Below are 25,671 nucleotides of genomic sequence, written 5' to 3' on the forward strand. Positions count from 1 at the left end.
ATCCCCATCCAGAGAGCTGGCCAGCAAGGGTCTTTTCTAATGTGTGTTAAGATAATCTGTATTTTTGAGATTCATGAACCTTCTCAGCTTGGTTTACAGGTAGAAGCCAAGTCATAATGTTGAAGAAGGCTGCTTTTGGCTTTCCAATAGGTATTTTGTACCAAGTTATGTGCTGTTGGCTGTAAAGGAAGATGTATTGGAGGATAAAGTAAAGACAAGGCAAACTCTGAACACTGGAACTAACAAAATATTCATGACCCTAATAAATTTTGTCTGATTTGACAGTGTAGCCAGGGAATCAGGAAGACTAGAAGACAAATATGTATAAAATGCTACAGGCCCCACGGTTAAAAAAAGATGCTGGAATGGATCTCAGACATCTTTTGTCCTGGTTCAAAAGGCAAAGCGTTTCCTATTCTCAGATTTTACAGTCCTATCTATCACTGGCTGATAGCATCTTTGGGATAGACACACTGTGAGTCAGTGCATCTTTTAACTCCTTCTCATGGCTTGACAAGAAATGCCCACTCAGTTTTGCCAGTAAAGCAGAAATTACGTCAAATCCATGGTTTCTTCTCACAAAAGCTAATCCCTGTCCCATCTCTTCTATAGCACACAAACAAGGACAAAAGGAGTCTTTGGAACATGAACAAGAAGCATAACATTACAGGAAACAATTTTTAACACAGTTTTAAAGGTAAGATTTATCACTTTTCTCCCTAAATTTTTATTGGGTTTCCTAAAAGGTATTGAGAAGTACTAGTAGCAGGCTAAACTGAAGCTTTAGAGTTGTTCTTAAGAGGTCTGGTCCTGAAAAGCTCCCAGAGAAAGTTTTCAGAAATGGAAGAAAATAAGAGAAAATTTGTATTCAGATTTGATACCACTCTTAAAGCAACAGTTTAAAAAAATTGCGAAAAAATCTCTGTTTTTTTAAAAAATGAGTTCCCATTGAACAAGGAGAATGGTCACTACAATTTACCACCTGTAAGCAAGACTAATGATTTTCTATGTAATCATAGCATAAAATTTTCATTCTCCATATCAATACACCTGATTTTTTTACAACAATTCTTTTTTGTTTGTGTTTCTGTTTATTTTTTTACTAGATAATTTCCTAATAGAAGAGTAGAAGAGATTTTAAAGTTTCTAGATATTTTATCAATAGAAGTACAGGTCAGAGAGCTAGAACTTTTGGAAAAACTTGGAGGGAAAATCTATTCACTCTTGGGACATCTTTGCACAGGCACAGTGATTTTGCAATTCAAGTGTGGAAGAAAAAGAAAGGACAGATCTCACTGTCCAGAAAGAATGGAAAAACCTGAACCAAGGGAGAAGAATCTTTAAATCTGTTTTTCTTCTTTGGATTTCAGAAAAAGATTGAAAGCAAGTTGCTCTCTCATAACTCTACCCAAATACTGGGAATATATTTTTTACTTGGCTATGGACTGCCATCTGATGGTTGTAGTTAATAATGCTGAAGGACGTGTTGAATTTTTTTATTTTTTTTTATTTTTAAGCCCAAACCTACCTTAAAGAAAACACAGCAAAGGCCTCATATAACACTTCTGGATCAACTTCATTGGGCTGGTGATTTACAGTTTACATCAAATTTTTGACATAGTATTTCAGATCTTCCATAATATCCCTCGGAAAGGTTTTTCACTATAGTGAAGAACATCTAGTAAATTCCAGTGTTCCATAGAACAGCTGTGACTTTAAGTTGAATTTTCCAGGATTCATGTAGTTCACGCATGTTTCATTGTCTGAGAATTTTTCTGGAGCGGAACACAATCTCCTCTTGCAACCAGGCTTTAGTGACCTATTTCTGCAATATTAAAAAAAGGTCTTACACAATGGGCAGAGCCCAGTTAATGGTGGCAGACACGTCAATATAGGTTAGGACTCTTTGAGAAATAGACGAGTGTCTTCCTCTTCAAAAGCTGAAGTGTAAAGTAGCTCAGCTCAGAAGAAACTGATACAATCTGTTGGTGACCTTGATGGTTATTGCTAAAATCTAATTCTCTTTGTTTAAGAGCTCAGTTGAGAATCTAGAAAAAATACCAATGCAAATTTTTGCATGTTTCAGGGCACAGTACAATTCAGGGTGAAAAGTAGCAAGAATATCTTTTTTCATCCAACTGCATCCCACAGCAGTGTCTGTGTTTGCTACATGTTGAAAGACATTTTCACTATTGATGGACTCAAAAAATTCACCTTTCTCTATGTGTCAGCTGTCAATATTTATTCTAAGTGAAGCACTGGCATTGAAGAACTCTCTTGTCATAACGTAGTCTCTGAATTTAAGGAGATTATAGGCATTCTAGCACTAAACTCTTTTTGAGTTGTATGCCAGAAAATACTCTAAATTAAAATAAAACATACAAACATAGATACCATGATGAGTTTCTGGCTGTACTTCTTGAAAGGGAAATTTGCCAGGCTGGGGAAAAACAAGAGCCCAGGAGTCTTAAAAATATGAAATATGACTGCTCAGATAATAAACATTCAGGTTAAATAAGTTATTAAGAAAGGGTTTATTAAAAAGTGTTTTACTGCAATTCTTTTAACTTTTAATTGTTCAAATAAAATGCAGAGGATTGATGGTTGATAACAGCATATGAGACCCTTATGGTCTCACTTAAGCAAAGTTTTGGCACTTGTACTCAAGCTAAATGCCTTACTTCCCCATATGCTGACTGAAAAAGGACAAAATTTATGCAGTAACAGCAAAAGGTAAAGGTATGAACAATCACTGCTTAAATCCTTAAAACAGCCTTCTATTCAACAGATGAACTTTAACTTCCATGCACATAAATTTGAGTAGGTCACATACATTTGGATGACTACTGCTCTCTAGAAGAAACATTCACTGTTTTGACCACCAGAAGGCCTCCTTACACTGGGAAAGGTGCTGTAGCAAAGTCACTGAACTTTCCCTCTCCTTAGGCTGCAAATCATTTGGTTAAAGAAAAAGGTGAAGTGATATATTTTTGAAATGTTTTTCTTTCCAACCACATCAAATTTTGGTTTTAAATTTATAATGCTTTATTAAGGACAATGTTTAAGAAATATTTCTAGTATCGCATTTCTTTTCTCATAGTCCTGTCCTCTACATAGAACTACTTTAATTATTATTTTGGATGCTCAGTGTTGGAATTTTTCTTCACATACCCATCTCTTTAACTTCTGGTCTTCCCTGACAGATGAGTCACTTGTGCCATATTTAAGGTGAGAAAAGGCTGAGAGTCCTCCCATATTGTGGTCTCTTTACTGACACAAACAAGTTCACAATTTCAGATAATTCAGTGCAGCAGTATATTGGAGATTATTTGTAATTTATTTTCTCTACGTGAGATGAACTTGGAATGCTGAATTTATACTGAAACTCTCTTTTCTTTTTTGGTGTTTTGTATTTGTATTGTGTGGAATGGGGTTTGAAATTTAAAAGGTGATAAGATTTAGCATTTGTCATCCTACCTAGTTTATCATAAAAAAAGTCAGTGTTGCAGAACTAGGGAACTGTTACAAATGACAAATAGAAAAAAAATTTGAAAAGTATACACTGATTTGTATTGCCCTCATTTTCAGATTCTCTAAACCAGGGTTCATATTTGATACTTTAAAAGAAAGGTGTTTGAATTCAGTGAATGCTCTAAAACTTGAAACTGTACTACTGTACTTCATTTAGTCCCACTGTAGTGTAAAAGTAATTGATTTAAGATTTGGAAGGGAGTGTAGCAATACTTATTATTTTCAAGGATGTTCTATCTTTTTTACTACAGCTATTCCTTTCTTGTACTGGAAAAAAAGGACAGATAAAACAGAGATTATTATATCCATGGTATTTGTTTCATTAAAATGCTTTATTACAATAGGAGATACAAGATATCCAAGATATCCAAGATACAAGAAATAATAGAATCACAGAATCAACTAGGTTGGAAAACCTGCTGAGATCATCAAGCCCAACTTGGTCAACTAGACCATGACACTGAGCACCACGTCCAGTCTTTTCTTGAACATCTCTAGGGATGGTGACTCCAACACCTCCCTGAGCAGCCCATTCCAATGACCAATTGCTCTTTCTGGGAAAAACTTCCTAATGTCCAAAATAAGCTGCACTCCCCTGGTGCAGCTTGAGACTGTGTCCTCTTGTCCTATCCCTGGTTGCCTGGGAAAAGACACCAACCCCCACCTGGCTACAACCTTCTTTTGGGGAGTTGTAGAGGTTGGTAAGGTCTGAGACACCTCTTCTCCAGGCCCACCTCCACTCCAGCTCCCTCAGCACCTCCTCATAGGTCTTGTGTTCCAGACCCTTCACCAAGCTTGTTCTCTTCTCTGGACATGCTCCAGCATCTCAACATCTTTCCTAAAGTGAGGAGCTCAGCACTGGACACAGCACTCAAGGTGAAGCCTCACCAGTGCTGAGTACCAGGGAACAATCCCTGCCCTGCACCTGCTGGCAGCACTATTTGGATACAGGCCAGGATGCCGCTGGCTTTCTGGGCCATGTGGGCACACTGCTGGCTCATGTTCAGCTGGAGTTGGTCAGTTCTCCCAGGTAGCTTTCTGCCTGGCCACTGTCCAGCCACTCTGTGCCCAGCCTGTAGTGCTGCATGACATAGACTATTTTGGCAGTAGGCTACAATATTAGTTATTTTTCCTTTTTATGACTTCTTTCTAAGCAAAAATATAGAGCTATTAGTTCAATTTTCAGCTTATTAGGATTGCTTAAAATAACAATTCTGGTGTCAACAATACATGTCCAGAGCTTTGAGAGTAATTGCACATCAGCAAGAGAGCATCTGAGGAGAAGCACAAAGGACTTCTTTCCACTTTAGCCAGGAAGTCAGCTTCATTGGGGACCCAAATTAAATGCCTTTATGCAAATGCACAAAGTGTGGGGAATAAAAATGAGAAGTTAGAGGTGTACCCACACCTACAGAACTATGATCTTATTGGCACCATGTAGATATGGCCTGGCCCATTTGAATGGGTTATTGGAATAGAAGAGTACAGGCTTTTTAAGAAGGACAGTCAGGGGAGACAAAGAATGAGTGTTGCTCTCTATGTCAGTGGCCAGCTGGAGTGCATGGAGCTCCCTCTGCCTGAGGACAGATGAGAAACTGACAGAGATCTTATTGGTCAGGATTAAAGAGAGGGCAGACAAAGATGACTTTATTCTGAGGGTCTGCTACAGGCCACCTGACACAGAAGACTGAGCAGGTGAGGCCCTCTATAAGCAGCTAGGAGCAGCCACACATTCATAAGCCCTGGTCCACATGGGGAGCTTCAACCACCCCCATGTTGGTTGGAAGGACAGCACAGCAGGGCATAAGCAACCCAGAAGATTCCTATAAGGCACTGATGAGAACTTCCTTCTCCAAGTGATAGAGGAGCCAATGAGATGAGGTACTATGCTGGACTTTCTTCCCACAAACAAGGGGCTGGTGGGGAATGTGAAGTTTAAGAACAGCTTGGGCTGAATTGACCATGAAATGGTGCAGTTCAAGCTCCTTAGGGAAGCTTGGAGATGCACAGCAAGCTCACTGCCTTGGACTTCTGGAGATCAGACTTAGTCCTCTGCAGGGGTCTGCTTAAGAGAGTGCCATGGGATAAAACCCAGTAGGGAAGAGAGGCCAGAGGAAGTTGGTTAATATTCAAGGATCACCTCCTCCAAGCTCAGGTGCTATGCCACACCCTCCAAGTCACAGGATATAAAGTCAGGGACTTTGACAGGTAGAATGAAGAAGCCTGCTGTAGAAGATCAGGTTTGAGAACATCCTAGAAGTTGCACAAGTCCGTGGGACCTGATGAGATGCATCTACAGGTCCTGAGGGAACTGGCAGAGGAGGTGGTAAAGGCATTATCCATTGTATTTGAGAAGTCATGGCTGTGCACTGAAGTTTTCACTGACTGAAAAATAACAGCAAATTTTTAAAAAGGGAAATAATATAAACTAGCATAACTGCAGGCAGGTCAGTCTCTATGCCCATCAAGATCATGGAGCAGATCCTCCTGGAAACTATGCCAAGGTACATGGAAAATAAGGAGGTGATTGATGACAGCCAACACAGCTTCACTAAATGCAAATCATGTTACACAGCTTCACTAAATGCAAATCATGTTTGCCCAATTTGGTGACTTTCTATGACAGGGTTACAGTGGTGGTGGGGGAGGAAAGAGAACTGATGTAATCTATCTGGCCTTGAGCAAAGCATTTGATGCTGTCCTGCTTGACATCCTTGTCTCTAAACTGGAGAGATATGGATTTGCTGGATGGAACATTCAGTGGATGAAGATTTTGCTGGATGTTTTCAGACAACCACTCTGTGTTCAAGTGAGGATCCTCAGGCAAGTGGGGTTCCTCAGAGGTTGGTATTGGGAATGGCACTGCTTAACATCTTTGCTGGGGACACGGACAATGGGATCAAGTGCACCCCCAGTATGTTTGCAGATAACAGCAAACTGTGTGGCCAACATGCAGAAAGGAAAGAATGCCATCCAGAGGGACCCAGACAGTCGTGAGAGATAGGGCTGTGCAAACTTCATGAAGTTTGCCATGGCCAAGTGCCAGGCCCTGCCCGTGGGTTGGGGAAATCCCAAACACAAGAACAGGCTGGGTGACAAACTGGCTGAGAGCAGCCCTGCAGAGAATGACTTGGGGATACTGGTTGATTGAAAAATCAGACGTGACCAGTCCCAGAACTCACAGCCCAGAAAGTCAACCATATATTGGGCTGCATGCAAAGCAGGATGGCCAGCAGGGTGAGGAAGGGGATTTTGCCCTTCTACTCTGCTTTTGTGACACCCCACCTGCATGCAGATCTGAGGTCCTCAACATAAAGAAGACATGGATCTGCTGGAGCTAGTCCACAGGAGGGCCACCAAGATGATCAGATGACCAGAGCTTCTCTACTATGAAAACAGACTGACAGATCTTTGGTTATTCAGGGTGAAAAAAAGGAGACTCTGAGGAGAAATTATAGCACCTTCCAGCACCTAAAAGGGGCCTATGAGAAAACTGGGGAGAGAGTTTGGACAAAGGTATGTAGCAACAGGACAAGTGGTAATGGATTGAAACTGAAAGAGGGTAGGTTTACATTGGGTATTAGGAAGAAATTCTTCACCATGAAGATGGTGAGACACTGACAAGGCTTCCCAGAGAAGCTGTAGATACCCCATTCCTGGAATTGTTCAAGGCCAAGTTGGATGGGACATTGAGCCACTTGGTCTAGTGTAAATTGATACCCACCATGGCAGGGGTATTGTAACGAGATGATCCTTAAGGTTCATTCCAACCCAAACCATTCTATAATCCTGTGATAACTGGAAGATTTACTTCTTTCAGCACATTCACATATTATGTTCCTCTCATTCAAATATTTGAAGTGTAAAAGTTGATTTTTTTAAATGAACAAACACTTGAGAATGTAGGCTGTAAAATTTAAGTTTTAATGCCCATTGAAGTTAAGCCAGATAACTATGTGAAAGTAATTTACATGAGTTTGATTTCTCCACTTCAAGATAAAGTCAATGATAAAAGAACTGCCCGATTCCTTCTCATGTATATGAAAGCAAGTAACACCAATGATTTAACCAACTGAGTGAATGTGTAAATTAAAATGGTTTTCTCCCACATAGAAATCTACATAAACCAAATATTTCATATTCATTCATCACCTATTTTACAGTGTAAGTACTGCTCAGATATCACACATATAAAGGACAATACTAAAAATTCAAAAGCAAAAGTCTGAAAAGTCAATATTTTTCTTTCAGAATATTTCAAATATTAAGTGTGTCCTTTATTTTTTTCTGAAACCTATTGAGATGAAGCATGATGACTGCATTCTGGTTACCAGGGTTTTGTTCAACCAAAAGTGCTCCCAGTACTTCCACAGCTGAAGGCCACTTTTCAAACTATTCATACCAGGGCTGGATAATTAAAATGTGGACACCAAAACCTGAGCAGGTTCTTGAGCAGATCTGAGGACTGTGATTCAAGGAATCTCCAAAACAGTGTTGATACTAGGCAGGTATTTCCAGCACTCCTGAACTTTTAGGCCTTTGAAAACATACTCTCTTACCTTACACAGCCTCCTGGTCTCATCTTGCCTCTGTGAGCACCATCTTCTTCCAGACCTGCTGGGTTTCAGTTGTCACACTGAAGAACTAATTTGAGAATGAAAACTATGATCTGGCTCATCACTCTTGAAAGATCACCAACCCCCTATCTTCAGTAATTACAAGCTCCATATCCCAGGGAAAGCATAACAAAGAATAAAATTCCTCTCACATCAGCACCAGACATCTCTATTCACTGGGGACGCATTTTGATGGCAAGGGATGTTTTAAGAGCAGGCTATGCAACAGATACCTGTACTACCTGTATGGTATGGGAACAAGTGATCTCACTGGGCTGTTCTCAACTTAGTTGTAGGTTGTATTTGTGAACCTAAGTATCTCCTGTAATTTCTCATCACCTCAGTTTCCCTAGGGTAGAATGGGTAGATTTCATTAGCATTTGAAAAGCCATCTGAGATCTTGAGATGGAAGGTGATGCATAAGTGCAGATCAAAGAGAGCTGTGCCCATATACTGATAAAAAAGAGATCACCACAACTCAAGCTATAGCCTTAAGTATACCATTAGTAAAACCTCAGTAAAATTTACCCAGATGAGTGGAGGTTGCAAAGGATGCCCAAGGACATGGGTAAGCTCTTGAGGATCTGAGGGGTGTCTTCAAAGTCTCCTCTGGTATCCTCTCACTGTAGTGGGAATTATGAGTGTTTATAACCTGACGGGACTGGTTTGTAGACATACAGTATTCTTGTAATTTTATTTAACATTTGTTTAAACAAAACATTAACACAAAAAGATCCCTGATACAGAAGGAATGGATCAGAAGTCCTTTTATCTGTAAGAAACTAGTTGAAAGGAAGAGTGGCTAATGAAACCACTTTTTTTGAGGCAGTTGGTAATTTATGGAATGAGAGATATACCAACATGAAGAGCATCACAAACATGCCTAGACTAAATGCAGGTATAATAATATAATCTTCTCTTTTAAGCTCATATGCAAAGAGATATATAAGGAAACATTCTTTTAAAAAATCATCAGAAAAATCTGCTTTTCCATTACCCTTTTCAGGCACATCGCCCACGATTTCATCCCTCACAAGGGAAAAGACAGGAAAAAAAGGTCAAAATGGTTAACAGAATAATGTCCTTTTTTGAGCTGAGTCTTAAAAAACTGTTATTTTTAGGCTTCCCACTGCAAATGACATATCCTTTGTCTTGTGACACTGGGCATTGTTTTAAAGGAAACCTAAACTGACTATGACTGTTCTTCTCAAGAAGAACTGGTCTGAAAACCTCAGGTATTTAAAGTTGTGTGTTATTTCATTCTTCTTTTGGGTTGTAAGAAAATTGCACTGATGTGTCCTCACACCTTCTTCATCCTTGAAATGAAAAACAGCTGTGATCAAAGTAACTGATTAATGTGGCTTCTAAGAAAGCTGTGACTTATCATGAATGTATCCAACCACAATGATTTTAATCTCAATTTTGCCATCAAACACCTTTATTTCTGCATGCAACAGAATTACCCTAATTACTTGGGGTTTCTTTCTTTCTTTCTTTTCTTTTTCTCCTTTTTTTTTTTTTTTTTTGGTTGGTCCAAGAGCCCTAAGTGCTTCAACATCTAAAAATCAGCAGATAGATATGCTGCACAAACCTACCCACAATGACCTTGTCTCCCTGCCTGCCCTCACTCTGAATTTTGTCTTCTTCAGCTGTCTAGGCAATACACACACCAGAGAGCACACCTGGAGGTCTGGCCAAACAGAGGCCATTTGGAAGGATTTTTTTAGAGAGCAGATGGGCTATAAATGAGAATGCTGCAGCTCAGATGCTCCATGATTGTCCATTAATACTTGTCACCGAGAGATAAACAAGATGTTTTTGCAAAGTAAATCAGAGATTTTCCTTGTGACATCATGATATTAAACTTGAGATATTTTCAGCAGTGCTAAGGAAAGTGAAAAAATGCTCAGATGACTTGGAAACACCCTCTAAGCAGTTGGAGACACTCTTCCTAAAGAGCAGGAAAGGTCCCCAAGCTTCAAGCTTCAATCTATTCCATGCACAGTTACTTCTCTTTTCATTTCCCTAAAACTATTTAATTTCCCTGGTATCTATTTTTCTCATGTTTGTATCAGTTACAGTTCCATTGAGTCACCTGTATCTCCACTGAGTATATATATATGCTCTCCCTGACTTCTTCTCTCTTGTTAACCTCTGCTTCTTACTCTCCTAAGTACCTTTTCACCAGTACTTGCTTTTCTTATGCTTTTCTTATGCTTTTCTTATGCTTTTTCTGCCTGTGTTAATGTTCATATTCTTTGCTGCTTGATATAGCACAATTGTTTCCTGTCTCTAGCTAGAAACTATACCCTCTCTCCCATTGTCACAACACTTTTTCTGCTAGTGCCATCAGAAAAAATGTTCTCCTTATACGTCAGCTGATAGGTACTGCTTCTACCTGCTCCTAGATGTCCCATTGCTTTCCTCCTTGATGCTGGCAGCTGGGTAGATTGCTTATGACTCTTTGGCAAGCATTTTAGGTGAGCTAAAGTCCCAGTTATGTATGTATGCCATCATATCCCTGACATCAGGACTGAGTAAGTAGACAGAATTTTATATAGGCAACATGTAATGGAATGACATTTAAGTGCCTATGTCCAGTATTGTGTTGTTGAAAACTTTTCAGCTGTCATATAATTCTGAGGACTTCTAAACTGTTTACTCTTTGACGTGCTCCAGACTTGAAGCTTTGCAGATACAGGCCTTATTGCTGTTTAAATCCAGTTTCAAGTTCTGAGCAATTCAATATACTTAAAAACACAAGCTTTAGATCTCACAAAATATAGAGGCATGTGTCCATGTATTTTGAATTGCTCAAGGTGTTTTCAGAATTAATCCACAAAATAAGACTAACCACAATATGGGAGGTCCAGGTTTAATTCTGTCTTCTGAGGAATTCATATCAATGTGTGCTGGCTAAAATCACCAGTGCATTTACACATTTTTTGCTGTGAGATATGGATTAGGAGAAGGGAAAAACAGGCTTAAAACTTAAAAGGTATAAAGAACCTTTATTAACAGGACTACAAGAATAAGAAGCATCAGAATAAAACTTCCAGAACACCTTTCCTCCCCCTGCCCAATATTTTTTTTTCCCTACTGACAACGTAGAGACAAAACCTGGGATGTTAAAGCACTACCAACTATACAATAGCCTTTCATCAGTTCTTGTAGGGAGAGGAGCTTTCTCTTGTCATGCCACGGAGACTTCTCCACAAGAAACAGTTTTCTCGTGGCTTTTCATTTCCACAAATAGCAGCTGCCCAGGCAAAAAGTTCTGTATCATGAAATTCCTCCCATTTTCACAGCCCTCCTAGAGGTGTGTTCATGGGCCATGAATTCATGTGTGGAGAAGGCCTCTGATAGGCATCTGTGGCATCCTCCTTGGAGATCAATCCCCTAAGATAAGATAAAACTGCCTAGTCACTGTGCCTAAGCTGTGGACCCCTTCCTGCTTCAGGAACCCATGTTATCTCTCTGTTAACTACTGGTCATCTTATCCCTGCTCAGACCATTGGTCCCCTTCCCTATATAAACCCCAGCTTTTACCCAGTTTGGGGTTAGACCATTAATGGCTTCCTTGGCTGAAGCCTGCATTAAGGACTCCTTGCAGAATGCTATATGGTCTACCCATCTCTTGTCTGCTTCGGCTGGGTTAACACCTTAACAGAGCTGGCTGGGCTGAACAGAGCTGATCATAGAGCAGAAATCGCTGCTAAGAGAGCTGATCACTTAAAGCCCTTGCCCATGCTCTAAAGGGTTACCCCTGGCTGAAGGCTGAACCCTGGATGGTGGCTCTGTCCCCTGGGACAGCTTGGCTATCTGGGCTTGTTGCCGGCAGAAGCTGGGGGTTGGACAGGCTCCCAGGATCCCAGCCTGTAACACTCATGGGGTATTTTTTTAAGGATGAGCTGTTCAAAAGAAAAGGTTTTCTTTATCTATCTCTGTGATCATCTCTGGAAAGAGGTTTTCTTCTTCTCTCCCTGGGGAAAAGGGTCTTCATCAGCTCTCATCTGTCTCTCTCTGTACAAGCTTCTCATGGGATCACAGCTACTCCAACATCTGCTTGTCTTCATCAAGAGATGCCTCTGCTTAGATCTACAGTTTGAATATTTCATCCCCCCATACTCTTTCATGAATTAAAGGAGATATTTCACTATATCATTGTCCATCTCCATGGCACTATGAAAAGAATATTTCAGCCCCATTCAGCATATCCTCATTCTCTTTCCATCTGAGCCTTGACTCTTTCTTTACTGACCTTGTTGTTTTCATGTTGTCTTTCTACATGTCGTCACTCCTTTTCTCTCTCTGGAGAGAGGAACAAGGTCTGCAGGTCTCATCTGTGTAGTGACAGGGTTAATATCTCACAGCAGTGGTGATGGATTTCAGGCTGTGCCACTGGGAGGGGCGGGTCGATCTGGTTGGGCCTGGAGCCATCGGTGTGTGCTGGGGAGGGGGTTTAGTGTCAGTGAGATGTCAGCAACCATGGCCCAGCTCAGGCTGGGACCAGGTCCCTGCAGCTTCCATCCCTGCCCAAGAGCTGCTGGGCTCCAGCCCAGCCACCCCCAGGCCCCACAGGCCGCAGGGGAGCAGGGCCGGCCTCACCAGAGCTCCGATACCTTCTGAGGATGGAAACCAAGACAGAAAGTACCCAGGTTTGTGGTTTTTAAAATGTAGATGTCACAGAGACAGATCTAATTTCTAAATGGTGCAAAATGTTGCCAGTTCTCAGAACTAACCAGCTATTGGCCTTTCCCAGGCACAAAGGAAGCTCCCGACAGCTTCTGTCAGAGAAATCACTTCCATGGGTGTTTTTTTACTTCTTCCCCAAATGTCAATCAATGTGAAACCACCACACCATGTTTCCTGTATCTTAGGAATGAGTCCAAAAATCAGATGATAGACTACAGATGCTGGCCAGAGTGAGTGGAAGTTGATGGTATGTGAGACTTAGTGACAGAATTATGGGAGCTTCAGAAAGAGTCAAGGACATGTACCTTTCCATACTTATACCTGTATACTGAATAACTTTATGGCTACTAAATTTCAGTACCAGCAAGGTTTCCTAGAAGTGGGGCTTCCAAGTAATTTTCCCTGTTTCTTGTGCCTCTCTTCAATAATACTTTGAATCTACATAGTTAAAAATATGTTTGGAGGTAACAAAAGTGCCTTACTGGGGATGTCTTCACTTGTCATTCTCCTCAAGTCCAGAGGCTGAGGAAAGCTTATAGATAGACTCAAAAAATAGGTGAGGATTGATGGTTTGCATACAAAGGATCCCCATGCAGTCCTTTGCTCACTATAGTATTTATACAGTATTTACATAGCATTTACTGTATTTATAATGTATGTACAAAACAAAGGGTCCCTCTATTTTGGCAGTATTTTGTAGTGACCCAGCTTATCTGTAGCTTTTCCCTCTGCTTTCCCCCTTCCAATTTTTGCCTTGTAACACTGTTCCCCAGACTATCATTGGTAAGGGCTAGGGTATCTCAATCACAAATTGGCAAAGGACAGAGATTCTGTGCCTAGGTAAACAATCCTTATAACCAGTAGTGGGTAATTTTCTTATGCTTCAAAAAACAGTCAAATTTGACTTTTAGCCATACCACAGAATAGTTTAAAATTATCATGCAATAGAGAGAATAAACAGATAGTAAAAGAGAGGTTAGGATATTTTTTCATTATATGGCATTTGTCCTACATATTTTGTGCCCAGTATGATGGTTAAACTTGCAAGCACACCAAGGTCAAGTCTGAAATTCAGAATAGAGTGGAACTTGTTTTTGTCAGGATCAATTTGTAGCAACAGCAGTTTTACCAGCAGGGTGTATTAACTACAGCAGAGGACTGTCAAGCTGCCAGCTGAGTCCCTGGGAAGCCTGTTATCAGATAGGGTGATGATAATTACTACAGTCCCATCATCCTGGCTTTGCTGAAATATTCTTGTGGAAATGTGAGAACATAATTGATAAATACAATATAGAGAATCAAAAGACTTTTCTTTAAGAGTGTACATTTGCAATAGACCCTCAGTCTGCTTCCTCACCTTATTGAGTAATAATGACTGAAAAGAGATGGGCAAAAAGGCAAAGGCAATGAAGAAAAACCTAGATCCTTCCTTCAGTATTAAAGACGGAAAACTGAATGGTAAAATCCTGTACATGGATCCCAACACAATCCCAACACAAAAAAGGAATCTTCTATAATGCTGATAAAATTGAATCAGTTATAATATAGTTGCCAAAGACACTGAGTAGTACTTATAAAAATGTAAAGAAAAAAATCTGATAGGAAGGTAGAGGGAGAAGTATGTAAACCACTGAATCCAAGGGAAAATGGTGCCCAAAGACATAATAGTCAAAAAAATAAAAAAATACTAGACAAGTAAGAAAAGGAGATATAGAAATGAAATAACAGAAGGGCTGGCCCAGCAGATAAGGCATAAGTTCAGTATTCACAATTGCTTGCTGTGACCACACACGTGCTGCCCACAGAAAGTTCATTCCAAGGTCATGCCCAAGGTCACTTCCTTATGATTGCACAATAGGCAGAAATATTTCTCTTTCTGGTATTCTTTAGGCAAGGAGCTTTCTTCATAGCAGCTTTGAAAACATGATACAGCAAGGAATGTACGTATCAGCTGCCTTAGGAAGAGTACTGAGTACCATTCATCATTCTTTTCCTCTAGGTTTCTGTATTGCATATAATCTGGGGGAAAGAGGAAAGGGGGGTAGTAAAAAATTTTACTGTTTTTCTATCTCTCTGTCTATGTTTTCTATATGTCTCCAACTGCCACTGTTTGAAATACATGCATCAATCTGCAAATAACATGTCAATAATAGTTTGTTGAAGTCACCAATTATCTTATCTTGCATAATGTCACAGATGTAGATGGAAAAGAATCTCAGTGATTAGTATGTATTTTTACTCCATCAATTGTGAAGATTTCCTAGTTCAAATTAAGGCAAGGCAATTTGTAACAGAGGCTTCTGGAATATTTTTTTTTTTCCTTATTTGCTTTGAACCACATTACTTGTCACTAACAGAGATTTTATATTCAATAAAGCAAGACAATTTATTTGCTGTGAGTCTTCATTTGGCTCAAGACCACATAATTTTCTAATATTAGACCATGATTTCAGGTTAGTATCAACAAAAAGGGTGAGCCTTAAAGGAGCCTCCATTCTTCCTTCACAATCTATTTCTCTAATTATTTCTTGTGGTTTTAGTGTGACCATTTTGTTTTGATTATCTGCCCTTTGATGTAACTTGTCTCTATCTCCCTCAGACACTTCCTGTGCTGCAAAGATATATAGCTCTTTTTGGATAGTCAATTTACTGCCATTACAGTAAACACATCAATCTTCCAGTATTAAATCCCGCAGCTAAATTGTAGGTCTTGTCAGAGATGTTGAAATTTTGTTATTGATGCAACAAAAGGGAGGATCAGGCTTTGCTTGATGATTTCTCCCTCTGCCATTCTTTGTTTCAAAGTTTCTGTGTTTTCCAGGTAGGTTAAAGTTCATTAAAAACAATGGAAAAGATATGTGCTTCCAGCCTTCCCACGCAGCATTGCTAGTATGTGGGCATGGAAGGGCATGTATGCCAGTGTTCTTATTCTTCTATTGTAAAGATTAAGAAGTGCAAGCAATCATCTTCTCCTTCTGACTGTTAAATCTGTCTGATTCTCCTCCTTAAAAGAAACATTTCCATTGAAATCAGTTGTACTAGTCATAAATAGCACAGAAACACGGCTATCACAAAAAAGGCAATTTTTTTGTGTGTTTCTCAAATGGTCCATTATTTAAATTATAAAGGTAGGTTCAGAAAGTTAATTTCTAGTCAAGCTTGTTTTTCAGTTATAGGGTTTTTGGCTCTTTAAAAAAAAAAATTGACATTGTAACATGTTTGAAGGTATAGGGTTTGAAGGAATATAACTGATGAAAAGTGTTGCAGGATGTATCACCCCTTTGAACCACTCCCTCTACCCCAAACCAGGACAAACTGTTAGGTAATGAGAGGATCGGAAACTGATAATCACAGAAAAATAGAGAAGGATCATGTGACCTCAACTATAAAAGTTTTTAAAATTAATTTTACTTAGACAGCAATGCCAAAAATATGGGCAGAAACAGGAAGAAAAGCCCAATTCAACTCATGTAGGCAGAAATGCATCCATACTAGCCCTCAGAGTATGCACGACTTTTAAACATCAGTTGAGGTCAGAATCCTTCCATGATCTTGTGCTCAGTTACCCCTCAGGACAGAAACAGTGGAAAAGGAAGGGGGAAAAGACCATACAGAGTGCAGAAGAACCTCATGTACTGAAAAGCTGAAAAAAGACCATATCCATTATTATTCAGGGTCAGCAATGAACACCATGGGTAAGAGAAAGTGAAAGATCACAGCCCCTTGTTCCACAGATCCCATGTTCTGTATCACACTACCCTTCATAAACAAGGCATGTGTCAGGAAGCCGAGATCTTTTCTGCTTCTCACTGTCTTAAAAAGAGCTTTTCCATTTGTAAGAAGTAAGGGAAACAGCAGTACAGCTTCACCAAAGACAGGCTGACTTCTGAATTGAGGGAGTAAGAGAGAAGACATGGCCTTGCTTGAGAGGAGCAAAGCATGTGCCTGAGCGAAGGAGTGACAAGAAGTCTATTCAGACTTTACCAAACCCGGGGGTATTGATGGCTACAATGTTCCTCTCAAGCTCTTCATTTTAACCCATCCCCATCTATGAAGACTGACTTCTCCATTAAGCGACAAACAATATTGCATAATAGCATGAAAGCAATGTGCTGCCAGGTGTCCCAGTGAATTAAACCAAATGTTTCCAGTTCCCCTGGCAACCTAATCCTAGGGTGTGTGGATATTTCAGCTCTTTCCATACTGTTAAATAAAACAAGGGCAAGGAACAAGCTTGAGCACTGGCCTGAAGATCATTTTCACTTTTTAATTGCTAGCATGCTTCCAGGCTGCTTTGGTCTATGCCAAAGCTTCGGGAAGCGGTGCCTAAGCCTGGCTAGAGGGATAGCCCATGCAGGGATCAATTCCAGTAGGCAGCATTAGACACCATGGCACCAGGTTTTGTTCCCTCCAGCCTCCACAGTCTTCCAACATTATTCCAGCTTTGCATACCCCAGAACTCCTCATGCTTTTCCTAGAGCAATCAGTGTACACAAACATGTATGAAAACAGAGATCTCATGTATGAAAACATCATAATTTCATGTATGAAAATATAATTCTGATGAGACCCCAGAAAAATGCTCAACTTTTTTTCCTGCTTTGTAGTGAAAAATAAAAAGAAAATAACAGAAAATAGTTATGTTTTAGTGCTAGAAGGGTACCTTTCAAGGTTCATAGGCAGCCAAACATTATGTGTCATAATTGTGGCTAGGCTGGGCTACCCTTTTTGAGGGTCAGAAAATGACTCCTTTCTCATTTAGCAATACGGATGAAGGGATTGTGTCTCTCAGTGGTTCTAGAGAGCATTGTGGCAACAAACAGGCTAAACCACAGCTAAATTTTGACATAAAGAAAAACAGGAGAAAGAGTTCCTCTTCTTTAAGCAACATGATCTTATCTACAAAACACTGAGGAGCTCAATGGAAATCCAGTGTTGCCCATCATTACTCCACAGGCACCTGCAGGGTGTGTACACAGGTTAGTGCGCTGACAGCTCACTAACTTCTGTTTGAACAGATGGAATTAGCAACAAAGATGAACATGTAATCCTCCAAGAACTATGATCTGTCATTCTAGGCTGAAGCAGAGATGGCCTTAACTTAAACTGACGTGTGACTTTATGGAAAAGAAAAATGAATGCTCACAAACCTTATATGGAAAATATAAATCCCCTGAGCTGTCCCTACATCTCCATATCTCAAAGCCAATGCATCCCCAGACTTCTCCTCTGTATAGCCCTTTATTTCATTTACTCCAAAACCTCAGGCTTCTGTAAGAGACGCACAAATTTTAATTACTTTTTAAAAAATTTGCCTTGTATATGGAGTGGTACTAAAATTTTTTCAAGTAAATTCCAACAAGAGTTAATTTTCCCTAGAAGTCTGATTTGGCTGAAACTCAGAGTATGTGAACAGAAATCATAGCTCTCGGCACCCAGGCAGCATTATCATAAAACAGATCTAATTAAACACATGCAGCCTTCTTGTGTGTTCTCTACCACACAGTGCTGATTCCTTGCATGGCTATTATTATCAATGGTCTTGTTATTCTGACTTTTAGCTGCATCTCAGTATGAATGAGCTTAAAGGTCACAATTAGACTTGGGGACCAGTACACTGGGGCATACATAAAACTCCCCACACATAGATAAATCCCTTGGCTTCTGTCCAAAAAGCTTATTATTATAATTAAGATTTATAATATAAAGGCACTTAGAGGTGCCAAAAGAAAATGAGACCCATTATGTCATAAGTGCATCTACTGCATATATACATAATAAAAAGCAGTTCTTGCCTTGAAGAACCCACAGTCGCGACCTTCAAGCAACTGCTAAACCTGCAACTGCAAGTTTAGCAACAAAGTTTGGGACACACCCAGTTTGGGCAGGAGATTAATGTCTTTGCTATCAGCTGCATTACTTACTCTTGCCTCCACACAGGGCTGAATCATGCCTAATTAAAAAAAATGCATTCTGTTTGACAGATAGCAAAATTACAGGAATAATAAAGGACTGAGGATACCTGTTTCTATCAGATATTCTGTATAGGTGGCCAAGGGCAGAGTGCAATGGTTTCATCATTGACTTTTTTCCAGCTCTTCTCATTGGAGAATTTCCGTCCTCTGTGATCTGTAAAAATGTTTTAGCACCTATTTTTTTCACAGTAGACATTACCCTCTTGTCCCTGTAAAACCACCCCTTACTTGAGGAATTTCCACACTTTTTGTCATTATGTAGGGATCCTGCTGAAGTGGCGGGAAGGTGGGAATTTTATTTGTTACATAAGAATTGTAATGTCTTTAAGACTTTTCAGGTACCACCAAGAGTTGCCCATTGCTTGAGCTTTCAGCTTGTCTCTTTCTCATCCCTCCTCACGTCAATAGTTTCTAACAAATAGCAAGCCATCAGAATCTAGATATCTGGGCAATCAAAGAATATATGAGCCTGTAAGCAGAGGAAAACTGGTTTTCTGACTTGATGTCTCCTGGTTAGGACAAAAGTTAATGATCCTGTTTCACACAGAGATGATAACAATAACCAATAACCAATGCTTTATGTTCAACTTGTTATATTTTTTCATTTAATTTACTCAGTTTTGTATAGAATCCTTGATTATTCTTTGAGTTATAGAAAGCCACTTCCTTTCACATGGTAAAAGGGGTACTTGCAGGAAAGTGCAGGTTCCTGAGCTTGACAGTCTAATGATAGGGAAAAAAGTGCAAACTGGAGATTCAGAAATTTAAAGAAAGCCTCTTCGAATGTACTACTAATGGTTGAGGCTGGTTAAATTGTTCATTTTTACCTAGACAGTTCAGGAATGGTGATTTTAATTCAGATGATATTTGGTGATAATTCACAGAAATACAACAGAAAAAACTTGAATGTAGAGAATGTAGAGAAAGAAACTAAAATATCCTTCCCTTTCAATGCAGTTTTAATTTCTCACCATGACAATGTATTTCCATCTCCTGAATCAGCTGACAGCAGAGTAGAAAATTCAGATTTCATCTTTAGATATCTCCATCATTTCATTCACCTAGCCTAAAGTCCCTCCAAGTGAAGTACTCAGACATTTGGTGCTGGTACAGTTAAAAGATTTATTGTGCTCTGGGTTAAGTACTGTTTACAATTCCAGCTGACCTGCTCAATGTTATTCATGACAGTGGATCATATTCACTGAGGCACTTCCGAACATCCTGGATTTTTGAAAACAGATCAAGTAATCTAAGCACTCTGCTGAGAACAGAATTTCTTCCCTAATCATGAGAAATAAAGCAAACTGTATTTGACAGTGTGTCACAGTATTTACTGTGCTACTAAGGTCCTGATTTTCCTGGTGGTATGGAAAGTATTTGTAATGGAACAAAATACAATGAAATAGGACATTTGGTCTTTCTTCCAGAAACCTGAGATTCACCAATACATTTTTAAAAGGTATAATCAAAAGTGTATTAATTGCAAAGAAACTTGTAATATACTACAATTTTTGTCTGATGCCAGAACCTCAATTATATTCAGTCTCTAATGTGCCTGCAGCCACAGGCATGTCAATACTACACACTAAAGGAAAAACCAAATTCGTGTCTTATTAAATTTGCAACTGTAGCCGCACCCATTTCACACCTGAATTTCTCATCCTCCAGGCAGATTTCACTTATGCACTTTCAAATAAACTGCACTATGTAACAATCTATTCCATCGTTTTGGCTCTTGAGCATGGTCTTTCCTTCTTCTTTAAAAAGATTGTATTTGGGTGGTCAATGTAGGATCATCAGAGCATAAAACATTCTCTCTTTCTTTCAGAGTTAAAATTATAGGAATCTGGTATATGATATAAAGCTTAGGTTGCATAGTCTGTTTTTTTCCTGCAGTGAGAATCCAGGAGTTATCATTCAACAGCTTCACACATTTTCTTATCATGTACATGTAAAAGTGAAACAAACTGATTTGTCTTTTTAATTACTTAACTTTTTGCCAGTCAGTTCACACAACTGACCTTCCTTCTCTTTCGATGCATACAGGTGAGACCTGACTCACCTGATATTAAAATGTATTTATGTGATGAGACATTTTAATTCATAGAAGAAAAGCAACGGTAGGAGAAAGACAGAAAGAAACTACTTGGGTAAGAATATATGTGGTTGACAATTACATATTTTATTGATGGGATACAGGACTTTCTACCTCTTCTTCATTTATTCACTATGAGATAAGAGAATGTTAACGAGGGACACTGCAGAAGTTTCCTGCTTTCTGGAACATCCTGGCCAGCTGTCTGGAGCACTGATTGAACACATACATTTACATCCCCTCAGGCAGAAGGTGGTTGCGAATTCAAGTCTCCCACAACCCACCTGAATTTTCTAATCACCCGGCTACTGGATGGGGATGCAGGAATAGCTGCTCCTTCCACTGCTTGTGCAGGGCTTGACCAGAGAGGACTGTTCAGAACAAAAACCCACATGACCTGGCCAGGAAGGTGGATAAATTGAAGAACAAGCTGTCTGTGAGTCTCAACAAAGCTCAGGTGCCTACATCTCAGTATTGCCAAAAAGACCATTCTCAAAGAAGCTCTTATAAGTGTAGGGGTGTTACTGAGGAAATGAAATGCTTTACACTTTGGGCATCTTTAGTGCCAGATGGCATTTTAGTAGAGGTTGTGGAAATGAAAACACTAAGCTTAAGAATTTGCACACTCAGCAAATCACTTCCATGTGAGTACAATCCATTCACTAATTGACAGGAGACACAGACCTGTTGGAAGGCAGGCTATTTTTTCCCCCACTGGTCATCCTCAGGTAAGAAGAATAGTCAGCACATGTAAAGTAGTCAGGAATCTTGGACAAGGAGATTGAATAGGACTGTAGACTGTAGGACCCCCACATATCACAGGAAAGCCACTGTGCCTGTTGCTAGATTCTTCCCATTGGACTAATAATTTCTGAAGTATTTTAAAGGGTTGTACTGAGGCAACGTAACTCTCTTAGATATTTTTCAAATATACTGACATTTAAAAGAGTCATCACTTCTCCAGGATGATGTAATATTTTTGTGATCTATATCACTGGCCCATGAAGACCAGTTTCTTATAAAAAATACAATGCATTTCTGCAAACCTGTGAAATCCTCAAGAAAGAAGACAGAATGAGAGATCAAAAAGTAAGTTGGGGTCTGCAGAATTTTTTCTCTAAACACTTTGTATGGCTTTAATCAAATACTTCTAGCTTTTGAATCAAATTTGCTACTGTCATGATGATTGGAATTAAGACCACTTCGTGCCATTGGAGATTTTGGTCTTGGGATACAATGACAGTAATACTCAATTGTCACTCTGAGAGCTGGCATGAAAGTTTAGAGAGTTAGTTCTTATTTGCAAAATTCTGCCTAAATGCTAAGTAATAATGGAAGCTACCACAGTCTGACTGCTCCCTTTATTCTTTACATCACTATTTTATTTTTAGTTACTCACCAGTGTTCTCATGCTTCCTTTTCCTTTTCCTGAGACGTCATCATAAGGCAACCATTTAAAGCCAACAGACTGCTCACAGATCCTGATCAAGCATAACAAATGCAAGTATAGTTCAGGTGTCTGTTTTTCCCATTTGCTTTCAAGATTATCTGCATTCAATATATGCTGGTTTCTTCTTTTAGTCTGTGTGGTGTGTCCAAGTATTTTAAAGCATAAACCAGAAGTACATTGCCTGAGCTGGTAGGAGGGGATGGAGGAAATCCTATACTGGAGGAACAATTATAGGAAGCTGACACAGCATTAAGAAGTTTAGAAGAATCAACAGAGATGAAAGTGGTTTTGGTGTGGTGCCAACTTAGAGAAGGAAATGACTTGTACATAGGGATGGATTTCAAAAAATAAACATTAAAAAAAGGTCTCAGAAATGGTTGTGCTAGCATTTAGTTGAAAACAATCTTGCAAGTGTGAGACAGTCCATTGTCTAGTCACCTGATTTAAAAGAGGCAAAGAAATGTCAGAAGTCACATCCTTTCAAGGGGGAATTCCCTCAAAACTGGGGGTACTCATAGGAAAAGACTTTTTACCTATCATCATATGATATGTCCTGATTATTAAATTGAATGTAACTGAACTGCACTGTACTTGAACTCTATCCAAATGGCACATTAGGAGCTTTTCATGTCTGGCACAATTTTGTGGTGCCAGAAAATCTTACCCATAATCTACACTGGTCTGAGAAATGGAGAGGCACTTGGGACTTTGTTCTTCACCTTCAAAAGTTTTGTAAGCAGTGGTTCTTCCTATCTCCTAAATTTTATTCAGTAAAAAGTCCTTGAATTTGCATAATCTTAATAGAGACCACCATTTTAAAAGTTAAAATCTTCATGCTCATGAGACATATTTACATCCCCTAGCTTATGGCAATACTGCTCAAAAAGTTCATGTTCTATCATCAAAGAAGAATTTATTATATTCTGCCACCTTGTGACTTGCACATGAGATAAGCCTGTATTTGCTCTATCTCTACAGAGTGACTGAGTATACAGAGAGCAGAATGGACAGGTACACAAATGACATCAGAAAGTGTAAGACTGTGGTACTCTGACAAGTAGATTACACTTATGAGCTACCTTTATAAAGACTGGAATTTTTTTTCAGAGGACAAAAAAAATAGGTAACAAAAAGTGTTGAGACTGAGGACTACATCTTGTTTTGTAAGGTGTAAGAGAAATGAAAAGGAGTGATGGGATGACTGGCTGATCAGAAGAGGAGATAGGAGTAGCACTACCTACATAAAATTAGAAATCAGTGTATGGAAAACTTGTGGGTTAATATATGGAGAAGCTGGGATTCCATCATGAGCTGGGATATGGTACAACCATTGGGTTGAGCTGGTCTAGAAAGCTGAAAGCTTCCTCCTAAGGAGGAAGAAAGCAAAAAAGTAGAACAGATTCTGGGCAATGAGATGATGAAAGCTCAAAAAGATTGCTGTGAGAGAAGTGAAATTGCTGAAGAGACTAAGCCAAAACGTGGTATAGGAAAAGGGTGGAAAAAGGGACGGAGAAGGGAAAGAGAGTGTGAAAATGGGCAAAAGAGTCAGTCCTAGTTTAAAATTATTCTGTTCCACAATCTTCAGTGGATCCTTACTGCTGTCAGAAAACATCTGAGATCCACAAGTAAAATGTCAACCTTGCACTGTCATTAATGACACCTGCTTTGGAGGATTCATGTATTAATTAATAGGAATTAAGGCTTAAGATATCATTGATTCCCAAATGCTCAAAAAGGAAACCACTGATGGCTTGATGACAGAAGACAGAAAATGCCTAATCACTATTAAAGCAAAAGTCACTTCATGATTTCTATTGCAAATTCGCCATCCTTTAACTTCCAGTCACAAGTACTTGTAATCTCTCTTTTAATATAGAAATCTTTTCCACTCCATTGTTTCTCATGGTTAGAGTATTCAAATTCTTTAAAAAAAATAATCACTGTTTGATTAGTTTGATTTTTTTGGTAGTATTTAAAGGCTTAACAGATTGAGCCATTTAGGTTTCTCAGTTTTCAGATGGCAAGTGATTTTTGTTGCAATCTTTTACACAAAACCTTTCTCCCTTTGCTGACAGCAGTTGGAATTGCCTGTCATGCTTTATTGAATTAACCCAGTTATTTGGTTACTTAAGAAACTGACATCCTAGATAAATTCACACAATTATTAAGTAATCATTTAAAATACTTAGGAGATCATTCAGCTAATACCAGTGGGCTTCACTGGTAGGTCTCTTATAAATTGCCAATGTAATTTGAAAACAAGGGTTCATAAAGAAATACCAGACCTGCATATGAGTTTCTGAGCTCATGATTCTATTCTTCTGTGGATGTCAATGAGCATGATGTTGATCCTTTCATTTGATCCTAAAATAAGCATTAGACTTTTAGTGTGTGACCATCCCTAGGAGTCACACAGCTTCAATAATATCACCTAGTATGTTTACCTACCCAAATATTTAGCAGAATTTTGGTTCATCTCATCTGAAAATAGCAAGAAAAATTCTTAGGAGAGTAAATTCTTAGAGTAACAGAAGTTACTTCTGTTTTCAATTTCATAATACATGTGTGTCCTATTTTATCATAGTACTCTTTATGGCTACATAATTCTGCAATTCGTCTAGAGCTATAGCATGCACTTTATAGATAAATTGTCAGTAATGACTAAGATCATTACATGGACCTCAGTTCATTATATGAAACAATTCACTTTGGGAAGATCTTATCTTCTCCCTCCCAAGACAGACACTTTGTCTGGCATTTCTCAGGGGCAAGTAAGGGAGCTAGCCATACATATGTCATTCATACAGAAAACTGTACATTTCTTACTTTTGATGCATGAAAAAGGTCATTCCAGTCATTAACAATTTTCTGTTCTCTATGAATGCATTTCACTAGTCATAGATCTGTCCAAAGAAACTGTCTCATCATTAAACTTGGCGCTATCTGTTCATGCGCCTTTTCCCCATTTTAGGATTTATGGTATTATCATGAGTAAATTGTACATTGTCTGCTTAGCCTACATGGCTGAGTGTTTATGCAGAAGTTAAGGTTTCCCCATCTCCTGCTTAACCACACTGGTGTCAATTCAGCAATGTTTGTGGCCTTTTCAGCTTTAGCCTTTTTTAAAAATGGGAAAATACAAAATGTCCATGTCTTTCACACTATAATAATACCTTTATTGAGTACTGAATAAGATGTTCCAGACAAATGTGTATCATGCTGTTGAGCTGCAATTCTCACCCAGTGAGAATTTTATTTTAAAAGGACATGAGTGAGATACAACTTTTCTCAAAGGTGGATATATGGGAA

General features: G+C 39.1%; 2 long non-coding RNA genes across 3 annotated transcripts in view; one reads left to right on the forward strand and one right to left on the reverse strand.

Moving 5' to 3' along the window:
* Positions 1-22,556, reverse strand: part of LOC111937311 (uncharacterized) — a 71,650-nt gene extending 49,094 nt beyond the window's left edge. Inside the window, exon 1 of the long non-coding RNA XR_002868559.2 lies at positions 22,312-22,556. This is a non-coding gene — a long non-coding RNA (uncharacterized LOC111937311). The remainder of the gene's footprint in view (positions 1-22,311) is intronic.
* Positions 12,356-25,671, forward strand: part of LOC147653593 (uncharacterized) — an 80,670-nt gene continuing 67,354 nt past the window's right edge. The window contains exon 1 of one of the 2 annotated variants that reach the window (XR_015286492.1): positions 12,356-12,805. This is a non-coding gene — a long non-coding RNA (uncharacterized LOC147653593). The remainder of the gene's footprint in view (positions 12,806-25,671) is intronic. The other variant, XR_015286493.1, reaches the window with a different exon arrangement.

The sequence above is a fragment of the Cyanistes caeruleus genome, chromosome 4, assembly GCF_971803275.1.
Source record: "Cyanistes caeruleus chromosome 4, bCyaCae1.hap1.1, whole genome shotgun sequence".
Classification (NCBI taxonomy): domain Eukaryota; kingdom Metazoa; phylum Chordata; class Aves; order Passeriformes; family Paridae; genus Cyanistes; species Cyanistes caeruleus.